This window comes from Columba livia, chromosome 3 (genome assembly GCF_036013475.1).
Source record: "Columba livia isolate bColLiv1 breed racing homer chromosome 3, bColLiv1.pat.W.v2, whole genome shotgun sequence".
In the NCBI taxonomy this organism is placed as follows: domain Eukaryota; kingdom Metazoa; phylum Chordata; class Aves; order Columbiformes; family Columbidae; genus Columba; species Columba livia.
This window is the reverse complement of record NC_088604.1, coordinates 69,751,715-69,766,900: the sequence shown is the minus strand read 5'-3', so window position 1 is coordinate 69,766,900 and position 15,186 is coordinate 69,751,715. Positions and strand designations below refer to the sequence as shown.

Below are 15,186 nucleotides of genomic sequence, written 5' to 3'. Positions count from 1 at the left end.
TAAGCACCACATCTACATGTCGTTTAAACCCCTCCAGGGATGGTGACTCCACTACTTCCCAGGGCAGCCTGTTCAATGCCTGACAACCCTTCCAATGAAGGAGTTTTTCATAACATCAAATCTAAACCTCCCCTGGCACAACTTGAGGCCATTTCCTCCCATCATCTTGCTTGTTACTTATGAGAAGAGACCAACACCCCCCATGCTACAACCTCCTTTCAGGTAGTTGTAGACAGTGATCAGGTCTCCCCTCAGCCTTCTTTTCTCCAGGCTAAACAGCCCCAGTTCCCTCAGCTGCTCCTCATCAGACTTTTGCTCCAGGCCCCTCACCAGCTTCATTGCCCTTCTCTGCACTCTCTCCAGCACCTCAATGTCCTTCCTATGATGAGAGGCCCAAAACTGAACACAGGATTCAAAGTGGGTCCTCACCTGTGCCAAGTGCAGTGACACAATCACTTCCCTAGTCCTGCTGGCCACACTATTCCTGATACAAGCCAGCCTCCTGTTGGCCTTTTTGGTCACCTGGGCACACTGCTGGCTCATGTTCAGCCGGCTGCTGACCCACACCCCAAGGTCCTTTTCCACCAGGCACCTTTCCAGCCACTCTTCCCTGAGCCTGTAGCGCTGCCTGTGTTTGTTGTGACCCAAGTGCAGGACCTGGCACTTGGCCTTGTTGAACCTCATACAACTGGCCTCAGTCCAATGATCCAGCCAGTCCAGATCCCTCTGTATGGTCCTTCCACCCTCCAGCAGATCAACACTCCCACCCAACTTGGTGTCATCTTCAAGCTTACTGAGAGTGTACTCAATCCCCTCGACCAGATAATTGATAAAGAGATTAAACAGAACTGGCCCCAATACTGATCTCTGGGGAACACCACTCATGACCAACTGGATTTGGCTCCATTCACCACAACTCTTTGGGCTCAGCCATCCAGCCAGTTCTTAACCCAGTGAGGAGTACTCCTGTCCAGGACATGAGCTGCCAGGAGAATGCTGTGGGATACGGTGTCAAAGGCTTTACTAAAGTGTAGGTAGACAACAATTCACAGCCTGTCCATCATCCATTAACTGGGTCACCTTCATGGGAGGCCACATGCCCATGTCAGCATTCACGGGTGTGCACGTGGCCTGACAGCCCTTGGTGTGGGGAAAGCGGGACTGCTGCCCGACCTGGCCCAGGAGAGACCAGTACCCTCAGGGGTACCTGAGGCCTCCCTGTCCTGCCCTGCCTCCCTGATCTGGGACCAGTGTCTACTGGAAGTGGGGTTATTGTTGCCTAAGATTTCCTGAGCCCAGATGGGCCACCACTGTGAGCAGTGGAGCAGGCAGGGCAGGGCCTGAGTGGAGGGCACAGCTGCTGCTTCGTGTCCAGACAACCCCCTTGGCTGCCCTAGAGCAGTGGTGGATGCTGCGGCACTGGGTCTTGCTAAAGCCGTCACCTCAGCAAAGTGTTTCTTGCTAACCAGTTTGAAATATGCCTTTTGCTGTAACTAGCAGTGCCAGTCTAACACCTTTCTTGGTGCGTGTTTGGCTTATGGTCACCCTGCAGGCTTCTTGAGTGCCAAGCAAAACGTGTTGGTTTATTTCCCCTAAACCTGAATGTGCTCCCAGAATTGCAGGGTGTTGACTTGCCTTTGCCGGTTCTGCTCTTCAGACTATGGAAGCCAGCTGTTTAGGGGACTGTAGCTAGGTAGCAATTATTCAGGGTGTTACGCTGTAGGGGTCCTTATTCCTGATATCCATGTCATCTTTTAAGGGGATACAGTGTGTCTTGTGGTCCTGAGAGAAAAGCAATTTTATTTAGACCATACCCCTTTTTCAGAAAGAACATACTAATGTAAACACTATTCTGTGGCCACAGAAGATATAGATTTAGAAGTTTTGTTTGTTAATTCACAAGAAATTGTATTATTTCTTTAAAATTCCCTTTGAAAGCCTTGTTTGTCTGCACCCAGTTTCCAAAGACCCTGTTGCACTGCTATTTGTGTAGATTTCTGTTTGAGAGAGGCTGTAGATTCTCTAAATCTCTTAAGACTTAACCCATGTTCGGTGGGGAGTACATGAAATATGTGACTGTTGGTCATTTAGCATCTTGGAAGATTCTTACCTTTTCTTACTCTTATTTTTAGAGAACAGGAGAGACGTAAACCATCATCTTCATGCTAGGTATGTAAGACAAAGCACAAGATGACCTTAATATGAGGCGTTGTTGCCAGCTCTTCCTATAATAAGCACTCTCAGGTTTGCCCCACCCTTATACTACAGCCTTGATCTTCCTTGATCCTGAGGACAAGCCCTTTTCCCCTTCATAGGTTTGATTATAGGATCAGGACATACTCTTCTAGCCAAGTGAGCTCCAGAAGATGGTAGGGATTGGCTTCATGACTCACAGAAACCAAGCAAATAACATAATCTGCTCAGCAGGCAATTATACAAATTGATGGGCAGAATTCATGTAGACAGTCATTGGTTTTTGCAAATGCCTCTTATTGGAAATGTCTTCTGTGGGACCGGTGAAGTTCGCTGAGCTGCTTATTCTCACCACAGGCTGACTGAGGTCAAGGTGCTGCAAAGGTATTAATTACACAGGGTGTTGTAGAGCTTTTGTCTCTCTGTGCTGGGACTGGGCTTCTATGACATAATTTGGGCTTTTTATTTTAATTGCTTCTTTTGAGTGAGGACAGTGAATTTCTGTGGCTTGGACTTATTTTCCCATACCTCAGCTGAGACTCCTCTGGTCATTTGGTCACTCAGGGAAGAATCTGCTGCTTCTCTATTTCTCCAATGCGTATACTTGCTCACAGACCCTGAGCTATCCCCTTCTACCCCATATGACAATCATCATCATTCTCATTAACTGCTATTTAAGGTAATCAGGCAAGTTATAATAGTACAATTTGGCTTAGTACCGTTGACCTACAAGCCAGAAGGTTTTTGAGGATTCAGTGGGTGAACAGCTGGAGGGGGTATTTTCTACTGGCTTAAATCCAAAATGAGTGAAACTTCATTCTGGTTACTCATAAATGGAAAATGAGTATCCGTATCTGGTCTGGTATTGTTCTGTACATGACACTGTCACTGAAGTCAATGGAAGAGTGAAGTGTAAATTGATTCTTGAGGCAGTGTAATTCGGGTCTTTTCCCTTGTCTGAAGCAAAGCCTATGTCAAATGACAAGGCAGTTGCTGAGTTGTGCAGAAAATCTCCTGTAAGCTGGTAACTGTATGTGAAATAAAGCACATTTGTTCCTAAGGCTGTAGAAGGTGCAGTTTGACTGCTGTCACTTGCTAATAAATGTCAATTATTTAAGCACTTTCTGGTTTCGAATTCTGACAATCACAGTTGTTTTTTACTGGCAGGTATTTGTGTCTGGAAATTCTTTCTACATGGAGACATGTGGGGAAAAAGTAGCAAACGTTTCTGAAATGCAAGTAGATTTACTAATGCGTGAGTGTTCGTATTTAGCTGCGTATAAAAATAAACAGCTGAGATCTGCCCACAAAACCACACACGCAATTTGCACTGCACAGCTTTGAGAGCAGGATGTTTCCAAACAACAGACACCTCAAAAGAAGTTTTTTGCACCTCCTGGGTTTGTGTTTTCAGCCTAGGACCATCAAGAGATCTGATAGTTACTTTAATGCCTTTACGTTTATCCCTTTCCAAGCAAAGCCTCTCTCCTCTAACAAAGTACCTCTTAAAAGCCTGTAAATAGCCTGAAGACTTGAAGTAGCATGGTAATCAGATTCTCATTCGTAAAACTTTTTGATAGTAGTAACATTTGAGCTTTTTGAACATCTGGCGCTTGGATTATAAAAGAAGCCGTTAGAGAAGCTCATGTGAAGTTTGGGGTTTAGCGTTGTTTTGTCATAGTTCATCTTTAACGTGAGAAGGTTTTTTTTTTTTTCTAGGAAAATCTACCTTAACATCAGGTCAGATGTCTCAATGTCAGCATAAATGCCCACTTACATACATAAAATTAGGAAAGCTGTGGTGGGTGGGTGCCACACATGTTTTGTGGGAATTTTTGGTGCTCTGACCCAGGTACTGGGCTATAAATACCTTCAAGTCAATAAAGTTTTAATCCTGCCAAATTCGACTCCCTTGGTTGGTTACAGACCTATGAAGTCGCAAGATAGAATGGATCAATGGCCTCTCTCAGAGTGGAAAAAATAGTGTGCTCTTGTATGAAAACTTGTCTATAACTCTCAGGAGTGGATATTTTAATGAATACTTCAATATGTTGTTATAATCTTTGAAACATAATTCCATTAATGGTTTGAATTGCTATCCCAGGACATCCAGCAGTCATTCAGCATTGACTTCACACAAAACTACCCTTGTTGAAGACAGAAGTGAAAACTGTCACATGATGGTTATGTCTGGAGTACTTTTTCATAGGTAAAAAACAAACGCGACAATATAACTGTAATAAATTACAGTGTTTATACTTAGTAAACTACACTGGTCTGAAAGTAAACAAAATATTGAAACATTAGTTTTCTGACATCTTCAAGTGTCTCAACATGAAAACCATAAACTTAGTGGTTAATTAGAGGTGGCATCCTCTCATCTTTCCTGATAATTTAGACCAAGCACTGTAAGAAATTACAGAGAAATCTGCAGATCATGAAGCTGTTCCTGAGTTGTGAAAATGTCGTAGTTAGCTGCATTGGCGTAGAAGGGTTTGTGCTTCTTAGTTGAAATAAAAGTTCTCAGAAGATTCCAGTTATGATTAAAACTGCCATCAGTGCTCCCTCAAGGACTAAATTTTCAACTGGCAGAAGTTTGGTTTTATCTGGAGAGAAAACAATAGGCAGTGTTTGTTTACAGAGCAGCCTCTTTCAATGAGATCTAACTGAGCGTAAATTATCTCAGTATAGGTCAGGTTTCTCCAATTTGAAATAATTTATAAAAGAACATTACTGTAGTGAAATGACTGTACAGAAACAGTGTGTTCCAGTTTATTTAACTTGGAGAAGAGATACTGCACCTAAAACACTGAGGAAGCAATTTATAATATAGGATGGAGGGTGAATTGGTGCAAAAATTATTTCCTTGTAACTTAACTACAGTCTCTTCACTTTTTGCTTTGACTCTTGGTTGCCATTCAGGCAAGAGGAACACAGTGGAACTGTCAAAGCAGCTAAGCAAGGGACAGTGGTGGTCTTCTAAATAAGAGACAGAAAGTTTTTGTGCCATAGGCACGTGCAGGATACAACCGCCTGGGGTATGATACTGCCTCTTCAACTGGAGGGTTGCCTTTGTGGGGAGAAGGCTGTTTTCAGCCAAGGGGGTTTCTCCTATTGTTTCACAGAGGCTTTTGTATTTTTAAAGGCAAAATGTTACCTAGCATTAACTCAGATGGTTGATTCAGAAGACTTGGCGAGATGCAGTCAGCCACTAGTGGTTTTAATTTCTTTTCATTTTTCCCTTATGCAACTGAATTGGTGGTGTGATAAATGCTACTTCAGCATTTTATCTGAGGGGGAAAGGAGCTGAAGATCAAGTGACTGAACCTCAGAAGTGTCATGGAGGGTTGCGGAGGGAAGCAAGGGTCAAAATACCATCTGCACTCTACTGCCTGCTGTGCAACCCTGTAGCATATTTCTGGCTTTGGCAGCATTGTGATAGGGAAGAAGGGGAGTCGGGACTAACTCAAATGCAATTAGAGCTGGTTGGTCCCCCAGTAAACTATCAACCATATGTGCCTCAAAACTTGTAGCTCTAGTTTTTATCACAGCTTACTGACAGGAAGGCGTGGTAGCTGCCAGTCATTAGGGCTGATCAAGAAGCAGTGTATTCATTAGGAACATCCGGTTGGGTTGTGCATATATGTGCTAATCCAAAAGAGTATGCTGGCAAGGAAATCAAGCCCCTTCGTGACATGGGTGCATGACATTTTGGGTTTTTTGGACTACAGTAGATTATAGTTTTAATCTTTTCAAACAGTGATAAGAATCCAACTTCAAAGCAGTGTCACATTTTTTACTTTTAAAACATACTGATGGGTTGCACCAGGTTATATAAAAATTTTTTGTTTGTAATGAGCCACTTTATGAATCACTTACTTGGAATTGCTTCCCTCTTGTCTGTTAGCTTTCACTTAATGGGACTGTAAGAGGCCATGTGAGTGGGGAATGGTGTCGAATCTCTTTTAGTTCTGGTCATTCTGCCATAATTAGTACAATTCTGATAAAAGAAATAGCAAATTATCAGGCCTGTACATGCTTCTCCAAAAAAAAAAATCAATTAATTCGTGCACAAAACTGCTTGCTTAGAAACAAAAGCTCACCAAGTAGAGGAAGGAACAGCTCTACCAGCTCTATGAGGCCTTGTATAGGAGCTGCCTTCTTTCAGGAGAAGACTCTGACACCTGTATATATAAACCAATACATCATGTACTTCAGAGACACAAGACACAGCTTGTCCTGCAGCCAAAGCAGGAGCATCTGCTACTCAGAGGACTTGTAGTGAAACACTTTTTTTGTAGACAGGCTCATTTAAAGTCATTTGAGGTCAACAGTGGCCTGAACTTTCAGACAAAGACCCAGACAGACCCGGGACAGACTTGGAACAGCTTGCACAGGGATAGCTATACCAGCATTCGTTTTCTACCACGGCAAATCAATGTAGTTCTTGCAAAAGTTGTGAGGTTTTGTTGGTGTGTTTGTTTTGTTTTGTGTTTTGTTTTGTTTTTTTCAAGAGTATAATTCACAAAGAAGTACTAGCAGTCTGTCTGAGAATTAATTCCTAATCACATATGATTTTAGTCATACAAGGGATAGACTCAGCAACAAGAACAATGAAAATAAGTTAATGGGGGGTTTAATATTGGATATTTCAGTCTTACACCATGGGCTTTTTATTGACTCCCCCAACTGTACATCTGTTTCAGAGCTATCACCAACAACAATGGTCACATCCAAAATGGGAAAGGTTACTTATATATGTTAGAGTATGAAACACTAGGATGATAAAAGGTATACTAGAAGATAATTTAGGAATTGAGCTGAGGCTTGAAACACAGACTTTCACTTTGTGACCTTGAAAGATTTCTGTTTCTTGATCCCTAGTATTTGCAGATATGACAAGAGAAGATGTCCATATTTGCTTATTTAGGCTTACATTTATGTCTATAATATATAGATATTGAATATAATTTATGTATATAGTATTGTGTACATATAATATTAGAATATACATATTGTATAGACATGTTGTTATTCCCTAAAACTGGACACTTTTAAGATTCAGCTGAACAGGGTGCTGGGCCATCTTGTCTAGACTGTGCTTTTGTCAAGAAAGGTTGGACCAGATGGTCCTTGTAGTGCCTTCCAACCTGGTATTCTATGATTCTATGTTCTTTATTTATTATATTTCTGTACTATGTAGAATTATATAGAATTTCTGTATATTATATAGAAATATAATTCTTTTCAGGGATTACTCACTCATACGGAGCAACTTTCAACATACATCAGAAATTCTCAGTTATGGATTAAGTTTTGGCGGCTGGCAGATGCAAGGACAACTACTGTGGTTGTTTCAAGGAAAGGTTAGTACGCTGTTGGCTCTTCATGACAAAACTGGCAGATGTATCATAAGCAGATAAATTAGAGGCAGTTTTGTCATGGCAATGAAAGACAGAGGGCTGGCAATGTGATACTGAAGAGAACAGTAGGCAGAGGATGTAACCAGGAGACCAATATTGCAGTGAAGGCTCAGATTTAGAAGTACGTGGGCAAAATGATGTGTATATATATATATAGTAACACTGTATTTTTAAGCTATTTGTAAAATTGGCTTTTTATAGTAATTTCCCTGTTTCTGCTCTTTCCTCCCAAGTAGACTGATTCAGCCAAGACTCTGCAAAGAGACGACAGGCCACTCCTTCATATTAAATGCTTCTGCCTGTAATTACAGGTCAGATCTGGCATCCTGTACACTCCCATTTTCCAAGGACAAAGCCTTCCCTCTCTTCAAGACCTATATATAGTGATCGAGTTCCTCTGAATGACGCTGGGGAACTCCACTGAGCAATGCTAGTGAATCTCTCCTCATCTTGGATGGAACGAGGAAGGGAATTCCCAAAGTGTTCAGTCATCTGGGGAAAGATCTTAACATATATGGCATTGTCCTGGTCCAGTTCTCCAAAAAGAGTGAATTTCAAAAACAAGACTGAGGATTAAGGAAGAACTTTCACCATCCATAATAAAACAGATCAGGATTCAGAAATTCTACCCCTTTCACACCCTTGCAAAATACCCAGAACTGAACATCCAGGTCAGCTGCAGAGATGAAAATAGAACCTTGCTTCACCGATTGGGCTCTCAGCCCATAATTCCCTCCAGTCACAGCTGTGCAGGGAAGTTACCAGGGCTGTAGCTATCTCTTCTCCTTCATAAACATATGTGCTGGAGGTTTGGGAATGTCCAAGTTAAAGATATTGTGCAATACCAAAGGAAGAGGTATGCAGGAGGAATCAGTAGGCAGGACTTCATTTACAGCCATAAGATTTTCTTACGACAGGCCAGTTTCTTGCCTGGAAGCAGGAGACTGAATCCTCTCCAAGTTTATGGACCTTGGACATTGTGAACACTAACAACTGGGTAAGCCCAAGGAGGGCCTCTGCCCATACATTAGACAAAGAACTCAAGGTCATTTTGTTCACCTAAAAAAATTGTGTGGCAAATATCTACATTAACCAACAAAGATAAAATGGACTCTTTATTAGGCCAGACATTTTGAAAAATACCTAAGGTCAGAATGCATTTTTAAGGCTTTCTTACCTTCCTCCATCAGCTTTATTCCTGTGGATGAGTAAATGCAACACAGCTATCAGTTATACTAATACAAAAGGAGATTCAAGTCCCTTTTAGACAGTCACTACTGGATAACCCACCCCCTATGATTACATCAAGACTAATTCTGCAGATACATCCTGAGGTGTCTTTATTTCTCACGTTAGCCATGGTCAGTATGGAATATGCCCTGCTCTTTATGGTGCATTAATCTCCTTTTCCCCAGCAGTAGATGAGGCTAGGTTAGATCCTATTAGGAAAAACAAAATAAATCAGGTGCGTAGGTAAATTAGTTATTTATGCCCTTCAAAAGTATTTTATTAATCTTATGATATTGGATTGCGAGGTTTTGAATAGCGAGATAAACCAAGGAAGGATTTGATAGGATCGCAAGGTGCTAAAAGTTTTAGGTTTTGTGTTTTTAAAGGAAATCAATGCTGCTGTGTGGACAACTTACATAACAAGGTCTGAAGCAATAAATGACATTTATATCTGGAACCGGAAGCAAACTCTAGTATTGTTTTGTCAGATTTTGCCTGTTGGGTGCATTTGCAATCTTGTGACTTTCAGACATAGCATCTGGTTTTGAGACCGTTTCCAAAATGTCATACTGCCTTCTGCTTTGATTTCTTCCCTTGTTTAATGTCAGCATGGTGGCATTTCAGATATATCTTTAAAGAAACAAACTGGTTCATAAAACCTTTTCATGAGGCAGCTGCCATTAATATCTAAACCTCTACCACCTTCAGCCTATCAAGTAGATATTGTATTTGTGTCACAGTATCTCATAAGCTCTGAGAATATGATATAACATTATCTCTTCTGATCTACAAAATATTTCCCCTCTGGGCCTTGAATAATAAATCTTCTTGCTGTTTTCATAATGCTATAGGATTCCACAGCATAATAGAATCTGTTCTTCTGGGTGGAATATTGTAGTGCTCCCGTTAGAAAACTCCTATTTCAAGAGCCCATAATTCATTTGCTGAATGCTTGTAAATGTCACCTAATTCTAACTCCTCTAGGAACAAGTAATACTGCATGCTTTCTGGTACCACACTACATTGCCTGATCAGAGAAAGACAAATTCCTTGTTGCTCGTTTTCCTTCAGGACTACAAGTGTGTAATTTAAGCTGTAAGCTATCACCAGTACAGATTGGTTTTTTGATGCACAACACTGGACAGGCTGCTCTAGAAATAATATAAAGTATCAGTCCAAATAATGAATGTAGGCAAAACACAAACTGATTTTGATGAGACTTTTGCCTCTTCAAGCACAATTAAAAAGTTTATTACCTAGCTGTAAATGTAAGGTTAAAATGAAAACCTTTGCTGTTTGCTCCCTGGTTTCATTTCTGCTGAGTCATTGCACAGGCTTGCAGGAAGAATTATCCTTGTAAACAGGGATGCTAAAGCCCTGTGTTTGTACGCCTTGCTGGGGGCTCAGCACCTGCTAAGTGACAGCATCTGGGATGCAGAAAATCCCTTGTAAGGAACCTGTTCTCAACTTTTTAAGTTGGCCCAGCAGTAACATAACTTAATCTTTATCATCATATCACACACGTACAAACACAAGAACTTATGAGCTTCCAAACAGCTGCAGTATTGTGACAAATCTGAACTTTTCCATGCAGAAGAATGTAAGAGACACCATCAAATCTGAACATCTGGATCCTAAACATTGCTCGCACTCCTTCTCCATTAATCAATAAAGACAAGGTTTCCGCCTTGGCCACTTGGTGGTAACTGTATAAAATAAAAGGTATGATGCAGTTAGATGCAAATATCATAAATCTTTTTCTCTGTGGAACTCATTATATCAGACATTGAAGAGATTTAACTAAACAGCAGGATCCAGTGGCTAGACTTGAGATTCATGCATCCCACAAAATAATCAACATTAGAACTAAAGGAATCAAAAACAGATTGAGAAAAGCAGAGGTGACTGATGATTTTGCCAAATTTTATTAATCAGAAGACTATTTAGAAAAAGATACTAACACCACTGTAAAAAGTCCCAATTTCCACTTCGTTTTTAAATAAAAATTTTCAATTTTCATATCACTTTTTGAACATTTTTATTTTTTTACAGACTTGCTAGAGAATAGAAAAAGTGAAAGACTGCAAGGGAAAACGTATCACTTATTATTTTGTCTGCAATTTCTTCTGTGAGCGCTAGAATAAGATCAAAAAACAAAAGTAAAGAATTCCTGAGGCAGGATCACAAAATCGCGTTTTAAGAACAGGAAGGCATTTACATGTACACCAGTTCAAGCCTCGGATGGAGGCAGATGTACTTTGGAAGTCAGACCTTTCAGGCGGAGCATCTAAAAGGAATCAAGCTTTAGTGCCTGCCTCTGGAAAGGAAAGCCTGAGGTAAATTAAGTAGTGGGGTGTCAGGTTTGAGATTAGTGGTATTTAGATTGAAGATGGAGCAGGGGTGGCCTCTGTGGCACAATATTGTTTAACAGTGTTGGCCATTGAGTATCACACAGGGAACTTGTCTCAGGTGTGTTATTACAACATTAGGGGCCTCTAAGAAAAATGGCCACAGACTTTTTAGCAGGGCCTGTTACAACAGGATAAGGGGTAATGGTTTTAAACTAAAGGAGAGGAGACTGAGGTTAGATATGAGGAAGAAATTTTTTACAATGTGGGTGGTGAAACACTGGTACACGTTGCCCAGACTGGTGGTAGATGCCTCATCCCTGGAGACATTCAAGGCCGGGCTGGATGGGGCTCAGAGCAACCTGATCTAGTTGAAGATGCCCCTGCTCATTGCAGGGTGGTTGCACTAGATGACCATCGAAGGTCCCTTCCAACCCAAACTATTCTATGATTTCTTGCCTCCTCTTTGCACGTCTTTCGCCAGGTGCTCAGAGATCCCTCCCAGGGACCTGGCCCTTGCCTTGTGGCAGACGAGGAGACTGGAGCTGGTCATGTCTCCAGTGTCATTCCTGAGGCTGCACTGCTGGGGTTGATGTGATTTAACACTAGGAGTGAATAAAGACCTCAGGAGTGGGATAACGCATGTTAAAATAGCGTTCAAATGAAATGTGGAATTCATTTCATCTGCAATCAATCTTTGTGTGTGACTTGTTGCAAATATTTGACTTTGTGTTAAGTGATGTTTGACATAATTGCATACATTTATTGCATTTTAGAGAAGAATCTGATCTTGTAAGCTCTCAGTAGCAAGGAAAAGATTTGTTTGTCTTTATTGTTGGGGCAATTTGATGGTCACAAAAGAAAATAATTGTGTCTTGGAAAATATTGGCAAAATAGTTTTTACATTTTGTCATTGGCACACCATCAGAAGGTGGAATACTGAGAGTACTGATCCTTAATGGGAGGTGTAGATCCACTTTGGATTTTTTTGCCACATTGCTGATTTCGTTATACTTTCCATATTCCAAATAAATACAACATAGACAGAAAATCTTGTCCGTAAGGGAGAATTGGATCACAAAGTAAGCAAACTTTAGCTTCAGGGAACACAGTGCCTTCTTGAATCAAAATGGTTTGGGTTTGAGGTTTCAAGTTCTAGGATTTTTAATGAAATATGGAAACAGGCAGTATATTTGGAGAGGGGCATGGAAGAATGACTCTGTTGTGAGTAAATATGCCTCAAATAACAAGTTTTTTAGTAGCTGAAATGTTTTAATTTCCTCTTTTTATTTTTTGTTTGTTTTTTTGAAGCCTGCAAATACGTTAGCTTTCCTGCACACTGTAAAATTTAAAATTGCTCCTCAAAATGAAAGCTGTAATGATCATTGTGTTGGAAGATTTAAGAATAAAATTGAAAGACGGGCCACCCTAAAATTACTGGAGTGCAAGTACTTTCTGGAATTAATCCAGAAAATACTTGAGAGCTTCCACTAAAACATTGCGTGAAGGATTACATCCATGCAGCTGCAGGCCCTAGGGGAAAAGGCATTCATTGTATGAAAATCTGCTGTAAGGGAAAAGCTTCTGCTAGCTGCCTGTTTGGCTCATCAGTCTATAACCTCCAGGGTCCAGTGGCCCAAATGAAGACCGGCTGCTGTGTAAAATACTTGTTTCCCTTTGTAACCCAGAGCTCTCAGCTGAGCTGGTGAACTGGCAGGATTTGAAGATGTGATGAGCAGCTGAGGTCCAGCACCGTAGCGATACCATAACCTGGCCCAAGAGCAGCTGATGGTTTGTCAGAGGGCAGCCCCTGTCCCCGTCCCCGCCTTCTGCAGCACCAGCTATTGCTCATCCTCGGCTGCTCATTCCATTCATTACTGGCAGATAAACACATTAGTGTGGCGTTTCCGCTCAAATTAGCATCAGTGAAAAGGTAATACATTTAAATTATTATCAATCTTCATTTCACTAATTCATAGGGATGAACTGCAAGCTCCTTGCAGAAGTATGTGTTTTGTGTAGGTTTACAGAGGTATCACAGTGCAGATCTATATTTACTTAACATGTTTAAAGTTTTGTTTCCTGCCTGCATTCGCTAGTGAACTATTTTAGTGCATTCTTAAATTCTGGAATAAAATTACTTGAGAACTTATATGAATATATGCGTGGCTGCATGGTCAAACTGCACATATAGTTCAGCTAATGATCTTATAAAAGAGTTGGCCAATATATAGAATTTCTCCTCTATGGAAAATAATCTATACCTTGACTTTTCCTTTTGTCATAAATTGAAAGGAAAAGTTAGATTTTCAAATTTCCTTGAAGTAAGAATTCAAGACAATATTATTTGAAAGTGTCAAATGGCTCTTTTAAAAGTATTTAATCTCATAAGGTAAGGACCATTGTTTGGAACAGTTTCAACTTTATTCATAAAGTATTGAGTCCAAGTGAAGCACACTGTATTTCATCAAATAAATAGTTCTTTCCACTATTTTTTTTCTAAAAGGCAATAGATTCCTGTGGAAAAATATTCTGTTCATGGCATGTTTTCTTTAGCAAAAAGTATGCTGTTCAGAAAAATTTGGTCAACTCTGGTTTCAGAATAATGTTTAATGTGTGATATAACAATACAAAACTTTCTTCTATAAGGGGGTACTGGACTGCATGGGAAGGGTCTTTTGTTGGTGTGGACCACCAGTTTTCAATTTGAATTATAAAATGTCCTGGAACATGCATGGAAACAGATATGATTTTGTGATGATTGTAAATCTTTAATTCTAAAGCTAAAAGCATGTTATTTGGGCCTTCACTTAATTGATGCTTGTGATAAACCCAAAAGCAGAGAGGATAGTTAGGTGACAATTCTTGTAGTATTAACTGATTCAGACTTTCGCTTGAGTTTATATATTTTTAAATATGACAGTTCTTTACAATAAATTTCCTTCACATATAGTTTGGAAGGAGGCTGAGCCTAACTCATTTCAGTTAAGCAACTTGTTTTGACTGAAAAGGAGAAAGGACTTTGTTGAAATCTGTTTCCAACATTTTTTCCAACAGCTTTAAAATGAAAAGTGCCAACTCTCACATTTAAAATAATATTTATTTTTTTTCAGAAATCTAAGTTTCACTGAAAGTTGGAAATGGTTAATAACCTGAAGCTAATGAAAATGTTTTATTCCGAAACAGATTTTTTTTTTTCTCAATGGCTTCATCTCACTTTGAGAATAAGAAATCCACCACAGAAATGGGTCAGCCTTTGGCATTTGAATGCCACAGGGGCTGTGGCTGGAAGCAGGCTGCTGGGACAGAGAAGCAGTGGGAGCAGAAGCACAGAGGCAATGTTGGCAGTGTGTCTCCAGGCAGGGCAGAGGAGCAGACCAGAAAAAATACACAGTAAGTACCAGGTGTGAGCACAGGAGAGCAAACCTGAGGTCTTCTGTGTGGGAACATCTCTTGCTCAGCAAGCAGGAACTCTTACCCAGCGAGCAGGACGAGCTTTGCCCTGAGGAGACAGACAGAGAGCTCCAGAGACAAGAGAAAATACAACTCAGGAGGGAACAGACCACAAAAGTGGAGAAGATGCTGTTTGGCCTGACTCCACTAATGACTCCTTGCAGTGAGGATGCCTGCTCCATTGGTCAGCCGTGGTGGCTTTGTAAGGTGAGGCTCATGTGTTTCTTAAGCCTCCCGTTCTCTGTGATCTCCTCCCTTTCCAGGAAGCCATGCATTATTTACCAGCTAGGTAAGGACACAACCTCTCTGGAGGTATCCTTTATGTGTAATACCTCTAAAATGTATTTCTTTTGTGAGTAGTTTACTGTCCATCTTGATCTCCATCTCACTACCTCCATCATTATGGGGACACAACAAAGGGTGCCTTCCACCGAGCTACCTGTGGAGTAATACATTCCATCAGGCTAGGAAAGATGTTCAAATCTGATGCAAGCCACATTACTCCATCACTCATTATGCTCATCTAAAGCATGTAACTT

General features: G+C 40.7%; 1 long non-coding RNA gene across 1 annotated transcript; it reads left to right on the top strand.

Annotated features, from left to right (window-relative positions):
• Positions 1-2,444: 2,444 nt before the first annotated feature.
• Positions 2,445-7,988, top strand: LOC135579071 (uncharacterized). Its single transcript, XR_010471436.1, has 3 exons — positions 2,445-2,577; positions 7,445-7,559; positions 7,853-7,988. It is a non-coding gene; the product is annotated as an uncharacterized LOC135579071 (long non-coding RNA).
• Positions 7,989-15,186: the final 7,198 nt, after the last annotated feature.